This window comes from Anser brachyrhynchus (assembly GCF_964034855.1).
Source record: "Anser brachyrhynchus genome assembly, chromosome: 2".
In the NCBI taxonomy this organism is placed as follows: domain Eukaryota; kingdom Metazoa; phylum Chordata; class Aves; order Anseriformes; family Anatidae; genus Anser; species Anser brachyrhynchus.
Window position 1 is genome coordinate 14,596,819 of NC_137695.1, and position 20,001 is coordinate 14,616,819.

The 20,001-nt window shown below is 38.5% G+C and overlaps 1 protein-coding gene across 1 annotated transcript in view; it reads right to left on the reverse strand.

The window, feature by feature from the left end:
* LOC308190043 (uncharacterized protein) overlaps positions 1 to 20,001 on the reverse strand; it is a 316,509-nt gene that overhangs the window by 282,636 nt on the left and 13,872 nt on the right. The window contains exon 1 of the mRNA XM_080580892.1: positions 1 to 20,001. This exon is cut by the window's right edge and continues 13,872 nt beyond it. The gene's annotated coding sequence lies outside the window, so the exon portion shown is untranslated.

Here is a 20,001-nt window from a genome sequence, read left to right on the forward strand (position 1 = left end):
CTTTATTTCCGACAGCAGACCATTCTTTGTTCTTTTCTACTGCAGTCCTCCCTTCATAGCCCCTCCACACAAAAAGAAGATTCTGTGGTTGAACCTCAACCTAACAATGAATTCAAAATTACAGAGGTCAAATTAGTCTGTTCATATTTCTTACTGACAAGGTTTTCTGATTCATTCTTAAAGTTTTCTCACTCCTGCTAAAGTTTAAGGCTATTCGTTCTTGTTTTCTTATTAAGCAGTAGAAGTAATTTATGACAGTAATCCACAGATATCTCTCTGAATGCTCACAGACATAATCAGGTCTATTTCATTACATATCTTTAGATTTCAGCATTCAGTGACAACATCTATAGCATTTTATTAGATCAGGACATACGATTTCATTTTCTACTATCAAAGCAATAAACACTCCTCAGACTAGAAAATGACAGTGCCATCAACAGCAACTTTCATACTACATGCAATCATTCAGATTAAATGACAGTGATGAGTGGCTGGAATTAATAACACTCTCAGGGGCAGAAGAAGATGCTGCCCCCTAGAACCTGTCTTGCTACTGTCAAACATATTGCAGTTTCACCCTTAACTTCAATAAGAGTTGTTTACTTGACTGCTGGAAGCTGTTGATTAGTATTAGGAATTTAAACTCCAATGTTCATAGAAATTATTTTTACTTCTCTGGAATATTAAAAAGGCCCAATGAAGGCTTAGCTGCTATTTGCAGTTTATAGACTATGACAGTGAATAAATGTTTCAGAGTGTTTTGTTGGTGAATTTCAGTCAGCGTCATTAAGAATGAGCAATGGGTAAAGATCCAGACAAAAAAAATGACTCGTGCTCTGAGCCACTGTTTTTTTTTTTCTGCCCTTGAATACAGGGGAAAAGCCTTCTACACAATATGAGAAAGGAAGGAAAAAAATCCTTTATGTTCATGGTTTACAACATCTGAATCTTAGATGTTTCTCCTATGTTCCATAATAATCTGAGCTGCCCATGTTTAGTCTAATGCTTAGATGAGCTCTGAAAATATATGGTGAATTAGCAAGAACTTAAGGGCATTTATTGCAATAAATATCGTACGTACTTCCAAACTCCTTAATCTGTTTCAATGTCAAGACATTTGGAAATGCAATTATTCAGTGAAAATATGTTGAAATTATGCCCTGCTCCATTCTAAAGAGAATTAAATTTAAAACCAAGTTCAAGGCATTGTTTTAGTAATTTGTTTTTTTTTTTTTTGTCCCTCATTTGATCAAATCCTTGGTCAAGGAGCTTGCTGTCTAAATTAAAAAGCAGCACAGAGCTTGTAATCAGAAAACTATGTTAAGAACTTAATGTTTTAACTTGGACTGGAAGAATTCCCTGTATGCTGCTGGAATCAGTGCACAGTGACTAAAAGGGTTGGTACTGACAATATATCTACCTGGAATAAGGCCTCAGAACGCTGTTGTAGCGAATGTTCAGTTGCAGCACACTGTAGTGTTATCTACATTATCATTTTCTACAGACATGGTGGGACTAGCATATTTTTGCAAAATATTTATTTCTGAAGCCTTCTCAATCTTTTTCTAAGTAACAAAAAGCAAAAGATAGGAAATGAGCATTACCTGAAACCTTACTAGGATGACCCATTTCTCTTTTCTACTGTCAGTCATCATGACCAGTTCCCAAGTCATGGTGCAAAACTAAGTTTCATCCTGCTTGCTCAAAGATATGTTCCTGCTCTTAGTGAAATCAATAAAGATATTCTATTCATGGCAAGGAACAGAACTGTGCCCTACACCACCATGCTTCAACATACCTATCTGTAAACATACATCTATCTAAAGAATTCAATTAAGTTTTCATTTCCCTCAGTCAACTGCAGATCACAAAGGAAGCTCCAATGACAGCAAAGACAGATGATGAAAACCTGATCAATTGCTATCACTTCAATTTAGATAAAAAGTCACTCGCTTTTCAGCTCTGCTTGGTGCCCAGAAGAGATTAGATTAAAATTAAATCAAGAGGAAAAAATCTAAACAACAGCCAAAGAAAACCTTTTCCAGCTCTTGGAAGTGTTCTCTGTTAATCCTACCACATAAAGTCAGGCTACCAGCAATGGCTAAAAGCAAATTCCATAGGGCCTTTGAAGGTTATCAGTACTACTGAGCCTTCAGAGAAAACCAGCTTGAAAAATTAAACCACCTGTTCGCCAAGGTTGTTCCCCTCTATACTGGATTTTGGACCATATTTGAGAACTTTGTAGAACATGATTGAGGCAAACATTACAAATTCTTGTGTCTGCATTACTCATTAGTATGCACAGCGGTGTTGTGTGTGAGTCCAAGAGGTTCTAGTGTTATTTTTTGTAGAATCACTGCAGAAATTTGCTAAGATACATCTGTCACATCCTGATATATTTCACTTTTGCAAGTTATTCACCCGGAAACCCAATGGAGATGAAGCACTGAGATTACGCAGAATCAGAAACTGATACTTTAATCTGTGCTGCAGTAACAGATTTGTGAGTGGTTCCATAAAGCAAAAGGCAAAGAATGTGAATTTAGCTCATTGTTGCAAACGGAATGCAGGTAAAGGGAGAAGACTTCTATTTTACTAGCACTATGCCGTCATCACATACAGGAGTCTTCAAAGCAACAGAAGTCAAAACTCTTGACTGCTTTATTCAAAAGCTAAGGAACCACACTTGGTTCATCCTAACAAATTCTGTGCATGGAGTTCAGAATTCAGCCGTTCAAATAGGAATACCATATCTCAGCAGGCAGGATGAACACCAAAGGACGCATTTTAACAAGAACAATATTAATTCTAGATTTTATCTTTCTTCTGTCAACATCTGTTGCTAGCACAAATCATACAGTCCTTTAATCCGTTGTCTCATGATGCCCAGCCCTCTGGCTGCAGCACACATCCAGGCACCCACCCCAGCCTGCGTCCATTTGGGATTGCGCATACTGCCAACGCATGACCAGGTACCCAGATGCACCCCATGGTGAGATCCTCGTAGAAAGGTGTATCTCAGCACATGGTTGAACATATTGCTTCTACACAATTGGGCATTCCAAACCCATCTTGGGATTTAATGTACAACCCTGCATTATCAGAGCCACACTGTGGAACGCAGCAAGGAGGGAGCTTCAGACACTCAGAACATAATACATTGGCACCCAGCACTGCAGGGGGACCCACAGGAGGGCAAGGGACTAAGGGGTCACAGACTGTGTTAACTATTCAGTCAGTCTATATCAGGACTGCTATTGCCACCTCTGCATGACATCAATAATCCTTTGGCTTAACATCTCTTCTCTAGCTGTCAACAATCAGCACAGTAGAAGATAAACAGAATTTTGCAGGAATCAAAAAGAAGCATTTTTTTGAATTGCCATAAGATATCTTTCTTCTTTGAGATGTATTATGTACTATGACTTGGCCAAACTACCTCACGATACCTCATGTTGGCTCAAAGCTGAGGGCAGAAATGAAACTGTGAGCCAGAAAAATAATTCTAATGTTTTTCTTCCTCTGCAGCTACAGCAAAACTGGTTTTCCTTCAAGCTCACTGTTATTTAACTCCTGCAGTGCCACCACCTTTGTCAGCTGGGTTTTTTGAAAGTATGTGAAGAGAGAGAGAGAGCATACAGGTAGAGACACCCCACACAGTGAGTGTAAATGCTGGTTGTGTATTGGTTTATTTAGAGGAAAGAAAAATAAGATAGAAAATTTACTCCAGACTAGGCAAGCAAAAGAGCTGTAGCCTAAAATTCCAGAAGGCAGAAACATCACAAAGTTGAATGCAAGAAGCCTTCACATCATACAGAAACCACACACCTTCCACGCAGTGCAGAGGTTCTAAAACTGACCTGAGCATTCAAGCAGGCCATTTGCAAGCCCTCTTCCCTACTTTGAAGTAAAAGTAGCTGTACACACTTTTACTATTTGTTTCTAAAATTCCATACTGTTAATTGACATTATCATCAATAACTATATTTCTCCTATTTAGATAATAAGGTTCAAATCTTAGCTCAGAGTGAGACACTTCATATAAAAGTTTTGACTGTGCAGCATCCCTCTTCAGAGTATTATTTATACACAGAAGTTATCTTGGCATGATGACCATTGGACATCAGGTGGACATGCAAGCAAACAGTAGAGGAAGCCAAACAAATTTTTGCAGGATGTCCCTGGGGGGGCTGGAGAGATGCACAAACGGAGCTTTTAGTAGGGAATACCTTTACACTTACCGAGTTTCACCTGACTCAGCCCACATCTTAACACTTTCAGAGCCACTTAGCATGATTCACAACAAAAAGCTGGTTGACAGGCACCACCACACTGGTATAAATGGACTGAAGTAAACCAGCTACAAGTATAGACGAGCCTTTTCAATGTGCAATTTCACAATTGCACAGACGCTTGCAAAAGCATTGGTTGTATGTTTTGTTTTAAATTCCCATATAGAATATTAGTCAACTGCAACAAAAACATGGATATGGTATGATGCATTTCTCAAATTAGGCAGAAAAAGGGGATGTGAATGTCCAATTGTTAAATTTTCAGTTAAGTACTTCATGCAGGAAAACATCAGTTTAGGAGAGTGATTTTTTTTTCCTTGGGAAACCATATCTATTAAACAAGATTTCTCTTTAAAAAATGCAGGACCAGCTCTTTTGCTGTAGTTTTAGAAATGCATTCCAAAAACTGCTACTGGCATTATGTTTTGAGATTTATTTTAATTTTTATACTACTATTATTCCAACATTGATTCACAAAAAAAAAAAAAAAACTGCACAGTGCCACAGGGACTAGAGGCAGGTTAGGAAATAATGAAAAAATGAAAATTAAAGCACACATCAATATAAATACTCATCCGAAAATGAAATTACAAATTGTTATTTCAGAAAAAATAACAATAATCCTACACTCAAAGAAAAACACCCATGTTTATATTCCAGAGGAATGCTGGAGAATTATAACTGTAAGAACAAAAAATAAAGGAGACACTATTTCCCACAAAACAAATTTATAATTTTACCCAATCCTATATCTGCAGTGTCCCATCTTCAAACTATATTTTCTCTCTTTCCTCTCCCTCTTCCATCCATAGGCACCTTGGAAGGGACTAAACTTAGCTGCAGACATCAACATAACCCACAGCGCCCATGTTTATAGAGACCCAGGAGCTAATGTAAGATTGTTGCCAAGATAACAGTTACGTCTGAGGAGAGGAAACATGGGAAAAAGAGAGGAAAGGAATGAAGCAAAAGAAGAAAAAAAAAAAAAAAGCAGCTTTTTAGATCTTCAAAAAACAACAAATACAGACAATATGGGCTGACTAAGCCTTGTCTAAATGAAGGCAGCTCAGAGGATATGGTAGCAGACCTGTGAAGCCTTAGCTTTTTACAGCAGCGAAGCAGAGTACACACATCACAATGTGATTTTGCATTATGAGGAACATCTACTACATAAAAACAGTTCTGCTTGGTTGTGTGATTATATGCAACATTCTGGGATTCATTCGGCTTCCACAAAGCTTTGCAATGATTTTACTGCTATATTATTTTTCAGACATTTCTTTTCCTAGATGCCCGGACTCCGGATTTGATTGATAGTGTGGTTTTGCTGGCTTACCCACTAAGTTAATTTGAACAATTCATTTGTTAATATAGTGAAACACATGTTCAAGATTACAAATTGTTTAACAAGTCTTGACAAACAAGTCCCTTGGTGGTCTTGAAGTTTCTCAGAAGCAGATGGATGAGGCACGATTTTATAGATTCTCTTTCCTATCTGTGTAAAGCTGCTAAGGTCTGAAATAAGCTTTAGTGCAAACAAGGGGCATTGTCAGACAATAAAGAGACAATTGCCTGTGTTAGCACAACAATTAATTTATTTGCAGAGAACCACTCAGTCTATTTGTTACCAGAAATGTGCTAATTATTCCTGCTAATTACATGCAAAACCTTCATTATCACCTATATGAGGAAGAGGACCCCTCAGGTTTCAGTGACAAATTAATTACTGTGTTTTCCTTCTGAATGTACTTCTAGACAGTCCTTGTTATCTAAAAAATAAATTGGCTAGCAGGAAGCTTGTCTCTCAGAGACATTCTGCAAACTAAAAGCAAACATACAAATATCATATCAAGTTACCATTGCTATTTTTTCAGGCAGGTATATCCTGAAGCTCTCAGAACTACGATATTAATTTACAAGCTCTTAATCCTACTAAAATATACCATGCACTGCTAAATTTCACTATACAACTGCTTTCAGAGCCCTTTATGCATCTATAAAATGATGGGTAAGATAGCAGACATTAAGAATTAAAAATATAGTAAATAAGCCCCATGGTAAACTACATAGTCAATACCACATACACATAATTTCAGAGAATTAAAATTCATTGAATTAAAATTCATAATAACTTGAGTAAAAAAGCACAGCGGATGGATTACCAATCCCTTCACTACCACCGTTCTAATTCAACGCGTACGACGGATAGCCACCGCATCTCTGCAATGCATGTCATGGGCAGGGGGAGTTCTATACATATGGTACATTTCTGCCACTCCTGCATGATGCCTTGCCAACAGCCTACCTCTGCTTCCACTGAAAGGTGATCTGTCTGTATCCACTGTCCATCCTGCTTATAGTCACTCCAGGCCTACTCAATTTCTGTCCGACACAGCAGAACAACAATATTTTAATAATCCAGAGTATCAGAAGCATCCATTAATGGGCACATGAACATCATAGTACAACTCCAGAATGTGAACTTGAACCACAACTTCAGCAGCAACAACACTACTTTGTACAAAGTAATAGCTAATCTGTGGATGGATATAAATTGTGTAGTCTTGGCAATATGGCTGGGCCAGGACAGAGTAGCTCAGAGAGGGCTACTGAAAGGCCAGAAATACAGTTTCATAGTGAATCTGGTGATGACTGGCACCCACACAAAGTCATATTCCAACAACCACCCCTCCTTCTGAAGATAAAGCAGGCATAAAGGAGTGGATTCAGAGTCTGGATGTTTACAAAACAGCCCCAGATCATCAGCACAGAAAGTCAACACCAAAGACTGTTGGACCTAGCCTTAGAGACTAATACATGACTCACTGGACCTGTGCCCTTCTTCCATCACTTTAATCAGGGTATCACTTGTCATACTGCGCTCCATGCCATGTGAAAACGTAAGACTCTTGTCTTCATCTTTACTTGCATTTGTAGTCCATTCCTCAGAGACTCGTACCTACTTTGTATATCAAGAGACTAATCAAGCCCATAGTTCACCCATGATACCTGCCATGCGTACGTGATTCTCTTTCTGAGTAACTGTTGGTGCTTTGTCTAATGTTCTTCATCAGAGGCAGGAAACCCCCAATAACAGCCACAAGGCAACACAAAAGGCAAGCATGCAAAAGTTAGAAGGTACATAGTTTTATTTCCCAAAAATAGTAACTCTCATAAAACTATGACTAAAGCTCTGACTCTGCCACTAATATGGCAGCTACTTTATTTTGTTGATGTGATATTAGTCCAGCCCAGGAGAAAAATAATACTTATATATACATATATATATATATATGTATATGTATAAAAAATTCTCACCTCCAAATCCTTTCTAGTCTACTATTACCAGTTTTGCTGTTCCACGCACAGAAAGAGCAAAAACTCCTAACACTGAAATTTAAAATAACACTTTTTTTTTTCCACTAGTATATCATCCTGTACAATTGAAAAACCTGAAAACAGAACAAAATAATTAGCATTGCTGCTAGGTTTCTAACAAGTGGCTTCCAACTTATTCTACCCAAAAGTAGTTTGGATCCAGAACGTGTAAAATTAACTAACGGTCAGTCCCTTGAAAATTGATCTCAACACACAAGAGTTTAGAAGCAGAATGCAAAAGCAGGGCATAACTTATGATAGAAAGACCTTTTTTTCCCATTTATTGTAGCCAGGTTTCTCACCAGATTCTTTTATTGGTTTGTCACTAGCAAATACAGCAACATTTGACTGACTTGAGAGATGGCTAGCAGAAGGGAAGATGTGGCAACAAGAATAGGAGGATTCTAAATTTGAAACTGTTGTAGGAGGAGGACTGATCTGAAAAAAAAAAAAAAGGAGATGCATAAAGAGGTTTGCATGGCATCAAAACTGTTGAGAGATGGAAGTGAAGGGGAAGATGGAAAAGGTGATTTCAGCCTGTTTTTTTTCCTGTGACACTGAGAGGAGGAACAAGACATTGCTTTCACAGTGAAACATTTGAGCAATACAATCATGAGTTTGCCTAGAAGGCAAACCCTTTCAACATGTCCCTTAATATCATGTAATTTGCCTGGACTGAATTAGAAGGACATGTTTTTGGCCTGGCCTATACCACAAAATATAGTAGGATTAAGAGCATTCATATTAGCTGACAGGATGCTAAAGCAGAAGAGAACCTTCCCGCAGAGACTAGAAAGCACAGGTCAGCACTGCATTAGCTGAAACATAGACTTCATCTTCTGCTCCAGTGGCTTAATCACTTCAGTTTAACCCATCAACATGTAAAAGCAATAGAAAAAAATGGTAAACTTTTTGTCATATCTAGAGAGGGCAACCATGTGACAAAAAATGGCTCAGTAATATTTCTTGTTTCTTTCCTGTGTATGAACTTTTTAGAGATTACTTCCTCCTTCCTTATTCCTTCCTTTCTGATATTAAGATAAGAATTTGAGTAGTCAGAATTGTAACAGTTTAGTAGTAAGGGCAATTTTTCAAATGTAGGAGCTCAGACACTTACACATCTACAGCTGCAAAGAGTAGGGTCCACCCTCCCTACTGATACCACCATTTGCCTATCAAGTTCTCCAGGTGACGATGCCAATACCAAAGTTGGACAGAACTGGCCTAACTCACAATCACAGTACTACTAGAATGTATTTTCTAAAAATCGAAGCACCAAATGATTTTAAATTCCTTTATACTTGGCCCGTACTGAGAAGTAGTTGTTGGGTACAGGGTTTATTTTAGATCTACATTTTCCTTCAGGTTTTCACATGCTCCTGAATACACATTTTCTGGCTCAATATTGTGTTTGCTCACACCACAGTTCTTTCACAGAGGCATTTACTTCCTGCTGCAACGATGGGGGAGGGAGGCAGCACACAGTGTAACACCACTTATGCTTTTCAGACAAGGTTTGATTTAGAAAAGAGCCAGCCACAACCTGTTGGGTACCAGGAGCCAAATCAATTATTTTACTATTTGATTACCTACGTCACTCAAAAACAGTGTCAGCAGCAATTGGCTTGGTTCCTGTCGTACTGGGGCCTGGAGTGTGTACGTTTTGTCTTGCACAGAAACACTAGGTTTCTGGAGTTGAAAGCCTCCTGGAACTGTTAGCTTTCAAGTATTTTGTCTTGGACTGAGTGCCTTAGCTCCTCCCTGTTTTTTAGCACAGCAACTAAAATGGAGCCATCCTGCTGGAGCCTGTACAGCCCGCAGCTTCCCTGGAGACCCCCACACCCTTCCCCTCACATAAATGAGTGGCTAACTAACAGAGAACACAAATGAAATAAATGTATTTATAAAGGTAGATGTCAAGAAAGAACTGAGTTCCAAAGAGGAATTTAAACAGGGAAAAATATGTAGGAGCTTTGCAGTTCAGCTCAAGAAAAAGTGCTTACATAAGATATTGTATATGAGAAAATGGGTTTGAATAAAATAGAAAATAAGTCTCCAAGGCTTGCACCACTAATGGAATTGAGAGGAGGGATGAAAAATGTTAATATTATCTCTGGCTCAGGAAGTCCCAAAGCCATGATTCAGTAGAAGGTAAGAGAGTACACCAAGAAAGGATCATTACACGCTTGACATTTCCTCATACTCTCCTCCAGGCTGCTGTCAGAAACAGGATACCCGGCTAGACAGATGTTTAGTCTGATCCTGTGTGACTGTTCTTACTTTGTGATAGTAAGACATAACCGTGAATAGGAAGAAAGTTATGTGCAACTCGGGGATCACATGAATCTTGAAGCTGATGCAGGCATAGCAGACAGTGAAGGGATTCAAACTGAGGTGTGTCAACTCTGGGCGAATTCCTATCACCATGGACTTTACCCCTGGGAGAAGTTCATGTTGTCCAAAATCCAGCTCATATATTTCAGAATTTGTCTTTAGGACATGGGGCATCTTTACAGTTGATCCACTTCCTCTACCTCCTCTGGTCCTTCAGCTGAAGATTTCATTATTTAAAAAAAAAAATAAAAAATTTCCCTCTCTTTCTGTGAATTAATACCTGCCATCCTGCTATTGACAATGCAGACATTTTCTGCTCTTCATTTTTCAGGTCTTTAGAAGAAAATAAATCTTCCCACTACAACCAGTCCTTCTTATATGCAAGCCAAAATATATTCACTAGGTACAGCATCCTCTACCCCTCCAGCAGGGGGTGGATAACAAAAGTAGACATGCATAAAAATTGTGCAATACAGTAAGAATGTCATAAATTCAACCACAATTTCTAGGTTGTACATAGATGCACCAAATCATCACAGACCAAACACAGTTGGAATAAAGGGTTACGAACAGTTTTATTTCCTGTATAGACTATAGTGAACTGAGGAGCAACAGTCACAAGAAATGTCCTTTCATCACTGCCATCAGAAAGACTACTTTTCTTATTCCTAGCCATTTTAATTCATGCTTTTGTTACAGTCAGGCAGGCTTGCTAAAGAAACCGGATACAGAAAACGTTATACAACAGTTGCAGTAAGCAGCCTACACAGCAGCTTGCTTGTTATGACAAATCACACAGACCATGCCACACCAATACCCCATCTCTACTTCTCTTCTGGGTCACTGAATTGATTCTGGTTCAAACTCCAGATAAACCATTTCATATGCAAAGCCATTAAAGGACTAGAACTATTTTGCTCTGCTAGCTCAGCCCAGTTTCTACTCTAGGAGCTAGGGCAGTCTAACAGGTTACATGCAACATGGATGCAAACCCCCTCAGATATTTCTTGGATGGCTACCTAGCCACTGAATGTTATGTAAAAGGGGCCTGCCCCATCCTCCCAGCAGGAGCGGCTGTCACTGCGTTTTGTGAGGCAATAAAGCTGTCCGTGGATATCGTGTGCTCTGAGAACATTTCCCAGATCAGCTCACTCAGGTAACTGCTCCCAGAGCACCTGATTTCTGAATCCCAACCAAGCTTAAGGAGCAGGGTAATAAGATCTGCCAAAACAGAGCTGTTTTGGGCCTCAGCTGTACACTAAGCACCTTGGAACAGTAAAGTTGCTTATGGAGCTTAGGTGTTTCCACGGCTAACCTGCAGTTAAGGAGGAGGCACTCTCACAGTCATTGTTTTCTACTTAAATAGCTTACTCTTACAAAATCTCATTCTAGGTTTATATTCGGAATAAGGGGGTGGGGGCGGGAGGGCAGGAAGGAACAACGGGTGACTTCAGCGATCCATTTCTCTCAGCAGTACCATACATGATACAAATTAGTTCCTCAACTAATTGAGAAAATAACTTACTGGCTGTGTATGTATATACCATAGCCTGACCCCTTAAATGAATCTTCAGGATGGAAATACTGGATAACTAATACGTGAACTAGTTACAGAGGAATGACTTTTACTATGGAAATATTCACTTCATTCCAACCACCTTTTAAAACCAGGTATTTTTTAATTAGTCATCTGGGTTCTCTTCTATAACAGGAGGAGGACTTGGTGACAGTACCAGCTGAAGCAGAAACAACATCAACAGGGTCAAACCTGCCACTTAAAGAATAAAAGTACTCATGAACAAAGCTTAAAACTGATGGGACAACTGGCCAGAGAGCAACACGTTCTCTCTGTTCTGACAACAGATGAGGCATAGACAACTAGCATAAATTAGACAGTAACTACCCATACGTATGTTATGATAGTCAATGTCATCTTCTACCAGAAGTAACAGGACATCTGCAGCAAATTTCTGTAAAGCTAATGAACTTTAAAGTACAGTGTTATGACATTTTTACTTAGCATCTGTAACCTTTTTCTGCTCTGGGATTCTTGCAGAGTTGAGAACTGGGCAACTACACTATGAAAGAGAAGAAAAGTTCTCAGAGCTGCGACAGAGTTGTTAGAGCAGTCTAATCTACCTTACACTGTCCGTCAGAGTAACACCACTTACTGCTTAGTAAAAATATATGTGTCTGTGTAAAGGGAGATGCAGAGATGGATATTCTGTTAATTTAAAATAAGGTTAAAGACCTTTAATCTGTCTTTATATCCTGAGGAGTGTTTATCATTTTTATCATAACACGCATTCCAGCTGTAATATCATGGTCTTCTCTCATGGAAGACCACAATTAATAGGTTACCTCCCCAGCTAATATTTCAGTGACTTTAGAATTATTCTGGACCCCTTCTACATCAGTAGCCCCCATGACTGAACCCATGTTTCAACAGGAAAATCAGTACCGGGGCTGGGGGCAGACTTTCTTTTAAACCTATAGCACTTATCAATGATACCGAGTGGACACTTTCTTGAGGCTGTCAGACATCAGATGAGAAATCACTTTCTAATTCAATGGATACATAGCATGTATATGATGGAAGAGCTTGCTTTTGAGTGTGGAAGTAGTACCATTTTCTCATTTTCTCTTGCAGGGTAAGACAGAGTAAAGGAAATGCTACCATATGCTACCATAAAAGACAGAGTAAAGGAAAATGTGACTTTGGAAAGATTTTCTATGTATAGCATACAAAAACTGTTAGTCCCAAAACTCCACAGCCCCTAAATGTTTCATTAAGCAAAACACAGGCACAGAAGAATGAAAAAACAGAAGGGTGATGATGACATCAGCAAAGTGCCTTATGCCTCGCTCAAGTATTTTATATTCAAGGCACAAATTACAATTCATATATTTCATTAAATCTGCCTAATTTATACCAGAATCCATTGCTTCTTTGTATTTCAAGGGAATAGAAATACATGAGATATTGTGGACAAAACTGATATTTCTTGTGGGAATAAAATCCAAACAGAAAGAGAGAGAGACTTAGGCTTAATCTTCCTTATTATTTGATAAGAAGCATTTTATGAGTAAAGGTACAAGTCAGTTGTGGTTCTGATCACTCCAGTATGCTGTTCCATACCTAAGAGTAGAAAATGTTTCAAATATTTAACAAATCAGGGCTAATTATATAGAATAATTGAATCCTTAAAATAAAGCCTGAGAGACTTTATTCTTCTAACGTTACTTGCTGCTGATGTGAATACCACGAGAAGAGATAAAGCTACAGACCTGCTAATACAAAGAAGACAGTAAAAATTACTTTTAGTTTTGAGAAAAACACTAGGCTCTGGATACAAGTTAATTATTAAAGTTCAATTCCCTTTTTTCCCACCCAAAAAAGTTATTTTAATTACTGCTTTTTTATGCCAAGTGTCTATTTTACTTAAGAGAAGAAATGACTTTCTATTTGAAGCAATGCCTACTTAGAAATAAGAGTTTCTCAAGGGCAGTGTTTTATTGATAAAGCTTTTTTCTTTATAATCATCATATGTCATAACATTTCACAGGATTCATGAGGTACATATGTTTTCAAAGGAAGAAACAATTGCCAGTTCAGATCTGGAGCTAACTAAAAAAAAAAAAAAAAAAGGCAAAAAAAGGAACATCACTGTGGAGTTGGAGTAATTTTTGCATTTAAAACCATAGATGCAGTAGAAGACACAGCTTCATAAAATTAGGAAAGGTTATTTGTTACCATAAGAGCGACCATTTAAAAACTATTATGACTATTTGCATACATTTACATGCACTGAAAGCACAACCATTCAGAACAAACAAGGTTCATTATGAAGACAAACATGCAGAGTATGACTGAGTGACAATCTACACAATGGCTGCTTTAAACTTTATCGGTCTCCTCCATTCACTGGCCATTTTTCTGACGACAGAGGATGTCTTGCATCTCTTTGGCCACTTTAATTTTTGATAAACCCGGGGGCTGCCTCTGTTAAGGTGAGAGACTGTACTAAGCAATCTGTTCAGTCTATTGAAACCTCATATGGTCTCTGACTTCTAATAGGCAACCTTAAATGAATCTCTCTCAAGTAGTGGAATAGGTAGGAAAACTGGTTTAGCAAAAAGACATACACAGTTCCCTTAAACAGTTCAACTTTAAGGCATGTCTGCATGCATTCCTACTGCCTGTGACAATAGTAACACTTCCTTTCAGCCTAATAGGTCCTGAGCCCCATCCTTTGTCTGCTGATTAACTGCTCTATTCATTGACCAGACCACTAATTGCATGCTCCTTATAGTTACCCTACATTACTGTAAGAATTAATGAGACACAATTACAGCTCCCAGAAATCTCAGGACTAGCCAACTGCAAAGCACTCCAACTGAATAAGAACTCCCCAAGAATAAAGAGAAAAATTCAGCCCATTGTTCACAGGAAGCAGAATGTTTTTTGTTAAAAAATTGTATTTATTTGAAGCTGTTTCATAATTAGGCCCTGGAGAGAGAAAAAAAAAAAAAAAAGAAGAAGAGAGAGAGAATAGAGAAAGAACTTGGGAACCAGCATTCACTGAGAAATCACAGTGGATGCAAAGAGATGCACAGACAGTCCAGATATGAGGAGAAAAAACATAAGGAATGAAATGCATGAAAAATTAGCGTATGAATACTACAAACATCTATAACCAATCAGCTGTTTAAACAGAGCAAACCCCACTGTATGGGAATTACCTCTACTGCAATCTTATCTGTGACTAATATAGCTTCAATTCTAAACTATTTTAAATAAGTATCTTGCATGTTTCTGCACCCATATCTCCAGCGTAGGTTGGAGAAAGAGGGATTCAATTCCCCACTGCTGGAATTTAATATGTATTAGAAGTCAGTGTCATTAGCCACGGAAGTCAAAAGGAAGGACAGAAAACACTGAGTTTTTGGAAAATCAGCCATATTGAAAACTGCACTCACATTTAATCCGTGTAATCAACAGCCACAGCTATTCAAAGTCTTAGTGCCTACAATCACTACCTATTAGCCTGTAAGTAGTTCAAAAGCTATTATTCTCACTTGAAAAATTTTCCAATACACAAGAGACAGCATTAAGTTAATGAAGTTAATATGTAAAGTCAATATTCTTTGTCATGAAGTTGTCTTCTGTTGGTTCATCTTCAACATATTTGCACAATATAAATTAAATTTAAATTATAAGTATAGTTTCACAAATCCACTGGTACTTAAAATAGAGCCTGAAATGCAGCACTATAATTTATAGTCCCAGCAACCGTTTTCCAGGGTACAATTTATAGCAGTCACCGAGACCCCAAACTAAGAATGTCATAGACTGGCACTGCTACATTCCAGAATCAACATCTTTGGACAGAAACAACATTTTTTGTATGACTCTACAGGGATTCTCAATAATTGCACCTAACTGCGGTAATAGTTTAAATTCATGGAAAATGGATGTTCTTCTGATGCTATCGCTCGCTGATATCACAGCAGAACACTTTCCTGCATGAAGCAGACTGTTACCACCATGTGGTGCTGAATCCCAAGTAGGAAACAAGGCACGAACATGGATCAGAGACCTTTGTGTTCATTGTATAATAAGTCCAATATCCCTGTCATAGAACAGCAATCATTAACTCGGGGATCTTTTGTTAAATGGCCCCTGTGGCTGGACCGGTAACAGCAGGGATTGAATTTGCAATTTCTGTATCTCAAAATATCTCTCTTTTATGATTATGATTGCAACCAATGCCATGGTTATATCTCTCCTTGTCATCCTCAAGACTAGATTCACCTATGAGGGAGACTGCAAGACTACAAATTCATGTATTTCCAAGGTAAGACTCTAGGACATGAAGTGAAAATACCAGTTTCTATTAACCTTAGCTGATTCATCAACTTCAGTGCAGAACCACAGAGCTTCCGTATGCAGCTTTGGTTCTGGCAGTGTTATTTGAAATGGGCTTCCAGCATCCTTTGAGGAAAAAGGAAAGCTTTGTCTCAAACAAAACAGCACCAAGTTCATTCAAGTTATTCCTATTTCAGGCTCAAAAATAGAACAAGTCCAAATTCCTGCAGAGCGCGACGCAAAATTATTTCTGCTAGTGCAAATAATGTATTCTGCTATCTGGTCCAGCTTTCACTTCTGATGTTGTGAAATAACTTGAACAAATACCAAATACGCACATGCTTGAGGCTAGCTCTAAGTTTTAGTTAGGGTCTCTCTCTCTCTGCATAGAGAGAAAAGGGAGTCAGGCACTAAGACCCCACTCTTCTGATCATCACCTCCAACTAAAGTTGCACATGTAGATGAAAGATAATTAAAGAGGCACGCCAGTACTGCATCATAAGAGACAAGGAAATGTTTCAAGACATAATCCAAGTTCACTTACACCATTTCTACTCCTCTGTTCCACTACCAACTGCTTTAGAACTATTTGCAATTTCTGCTGCTGTATGTAGGATCAGCAAATGACAATCCTGATCCATCAAATGCTTCTGAGTGCTTATTTTTTCTGGAATGATTTCACCCAAGGAAGCTTCCCACTTTTGTACTTCTCATCCTTCAGTTTGTGTTGCTCATCACAAGCTTCACTAATAGTTTCTTTCTTTCCCTTTCATCATCATATTGACATCCAGTCTCCTTTCTTTCTGCAAGTAGTTCAGTTAAACAATGGTTGTGCATATACCATCTCCCAAGTGTTGCCCTAAATCTATCTTTGACACTAGAACCACCAACAGTACAGGCACTAAACATGAAAATTCATGCATTTCCAGGCATTACTCATGCAACTTGCAGCTGTAAAACAACCCTGCAGACAGAAAATGAACAGGAGACAGAGATCCCATTCTATTCTTAGAACTGGGAGTTTTGCTGGCAGAGCAATGTCAGCAAAAAAAGTCATACCCATCCCTAACAGACCTTCTTGATAATAGCTTTAAGTGCAAACTAGGCATCAGTATTTCAGCTATGACAGGAAAAGTGTCCTACACTAGTCATGAGCTGAAGATACAGCTTTTCATGACCTGGAAGAGCCCTTGCTTCTAAGGAGGTCAAATCCCATGAACATGTTTTCCACCAGCAACGATTAATACAGTACTAATATGGTGCTAACACATGTAGAGAAGGTGAAAATATCGTATCAGTTGACAAGCCACTTGTATTTTGCATTCCCAACTAAAAAAGGTGTTTACACCACATTGAGGCCACAAGAAGTCAGTTACATGGGAGGCATTAACATTTCTACGTAAAAATTGGGTGATTTTAAGATTAGACCAAAAATAATTGAAAATATATTAATCTTTGGACATTTCAATTCATTGCATTTGGCATTCAGAAAGATTTAGATCATTCTAAGAAGAGATTCTATAGACTGAGTCCACAGATGCATCTGCTCATGAAACAAAAATCATTAAGTACAAACCTCTTTCCCTTTTATCAACACCATTAGGTAGAAAGCTAACAATATTGGTTTAAGAAAATCTAGATAGCTTGTAAAAACAAGGTTCATAACCACATACATAGAGCTAGCATATGGTATCCAGCAACAACCCCACAGCTAAACAGATTAGAAGCCGTGTCACCGCTGTCAGAATTGCGGTGTCCATCAAGGCTCACCAAGATCGTACCTGTTCCTAACCTACTTTACCACATACCCTTTCTCATCATCTACCATTCTGTTGCCCCCTGACCCTACGACACAAATTATGGAATACATTTGAGCCTTGTACTGATAAGGCAATAGATAAGGCCCTTTGAAAGTACCCCTTGCTGAGGTGGAACATAAGGGTCCACCTGGGGTGCCCTCAGTACAAGAGATGATGCCCAGTGATAAGAATCAGCATGAATAAAACAAAGTGTTTCTAATTACCCACAAATGCTCAGGGCCTGAGATTAGTCTGTATGTAACCAGTATTGTAGATAGCAACCAGCTCAACCCTCCGAGCTACAAGAAACAGCCAGGTACATTAATTTCTGTAATAAATGTTCCTTTATTGAATACACAGAGAGGAGACAAGCCATTACGTTCTTTAATAAATGTTCCTTTATTGAACATACAGAGAAGACAAAATGCAAAAAGCAGTCTGTGATATTTAAGCACATAAATCACTACTCCTAAAACTTTTTTTTTGGAACTATTTCAGCATTCTTGATGACTGACTAAAATTATTCATAGCCAAAACTGTGGCAAGACATGGATTGTGTGAGAGCTGTTCACATACCAGTAACTGAGAAAGACACAGGTATTAATCCAGAAACCAGTTTACTACCTTAAATCAGTTTTATTGTTGCAAACAACACTGCAAGGAAACATTTTTGCAATGAGGCAACTGCAACAAAGAACACGACCCCCTCCATCCTTACCTTATTCCTTGCTGAAAACACTCTTTCTTCATCCATTTAGCTGCACCATCCAAAAATCCAATCATCTTGGACACCAGTCCTTGACAGGGCAATTTCTTCTTTTCTGCGTGGTTCACAGCCTGTGTGCCCTCAGCACTGTATACTCTCAGGCTTTTTGTATCAAAGTCCATAAGCCACACAGATAAGACAATACTGTCATCCCACTCAGGGGCTGGAAAACACTCACTGCATTCTCCTTTCCCTGGTATAACTTTACTTACCTTTTAAAAAAGGAATGTGGTATAAAAAAAAAAAACACAACTATGTTGAAAGAATCAGTACCCTCCCATTTCCACTCTTCACCCTTTCTCTACTCCAAGGCCTAGAAGCTGCTTCTTTTCCTCCCCACCCACACTTACAGCAGCTATTGATACTTGTCTAGCTCATCACTTGGGCAGCAGCAGGAGTCAGCATATGCAGGTTACTTGCTTTTTTTCCAATTACGTTCATCCACCAGGAAGCAGGGAAGGGATCCTTCATGCCCAAGAAGTTTTCGTGCAGTGGTCCCCATACAACTCATGGCAAAGGATTGGCAGTTAGATTGACAGAGGAGGAAATGAGAAAAGATGCTGTGCAATTGAAGGTTGGTGGACTTTACAGAAGCGTTCCATTACACTACCATTCCTATTTATGTTTGTTTTTATTCTGTTCCACTCATGGTACATTTTAAGAAAAATGGAAATTAAAAGCCTAGCATGGGAAGAAAGCATAACGCACTTCAGTTACAGTTAATGTGTATACTGAACTAAAGAATGGAGAAGTCAGATCACACACACACAAAGAAAAGATTGATTTATGCCCTACTACTAGTTTCAGAAGAGCAACTGGCAGAGACATTTCAGCAACAGAAGTATTAGATTGACAGAAGTTTTGCAGTATTTAATTACTTGTAACTAGCACTCTTAGTACCACCTTTTTTGCCTGTCAAGTGAAGTGGAATTTGGCTAGTATGCAACTTTCATATTGGGCATACATTAGTCAAAAAAAAAAAAAAAAGTGGATTGAGTGAATGAAATAGTCAAATTCATGTCAATTTTGAGACATAATGATTCCTTTTATAGCTTCTTTACAAGTTATTTAACTCTAGTAATATGAAAGGTCTTATGTTTCATACAAGTCAATGTGAAAAGCAAGCTAGGTAATGGAAATTAAGTGTACTGGTGCCTTTATTAAATACACAAGGTATAAGAGTAGAAAGAGCTGAACGGGAAAAGATGGTCCAAAGAAATACAGGATAAGAATAGAAAGAAGAATATTTCATAACAGAAGCAAAATTAAGCACCCAAATTGCCAATTAGCAGTAAATAGCCCATGAGGAACATATATGGAAGAGTGCAGAGACGTGTGGAGAATTAAGGGGCTATATTGGAAAAGTAACCCTTACTCATGGAGAAGTCCAAGAGCAGGAAAGATATTTAGGACCCTAAATCCTACTTAGGGGCTTAAACTTCCATTCAGATCTGCAGGAAATTAGTTATCTCTACACCTCGTAGGATCCGGGCTCGGGGATCACTATCATAAGGCACCATGGTACCCAACTCACTGTATTAGGCAACCAGAAGAATATTA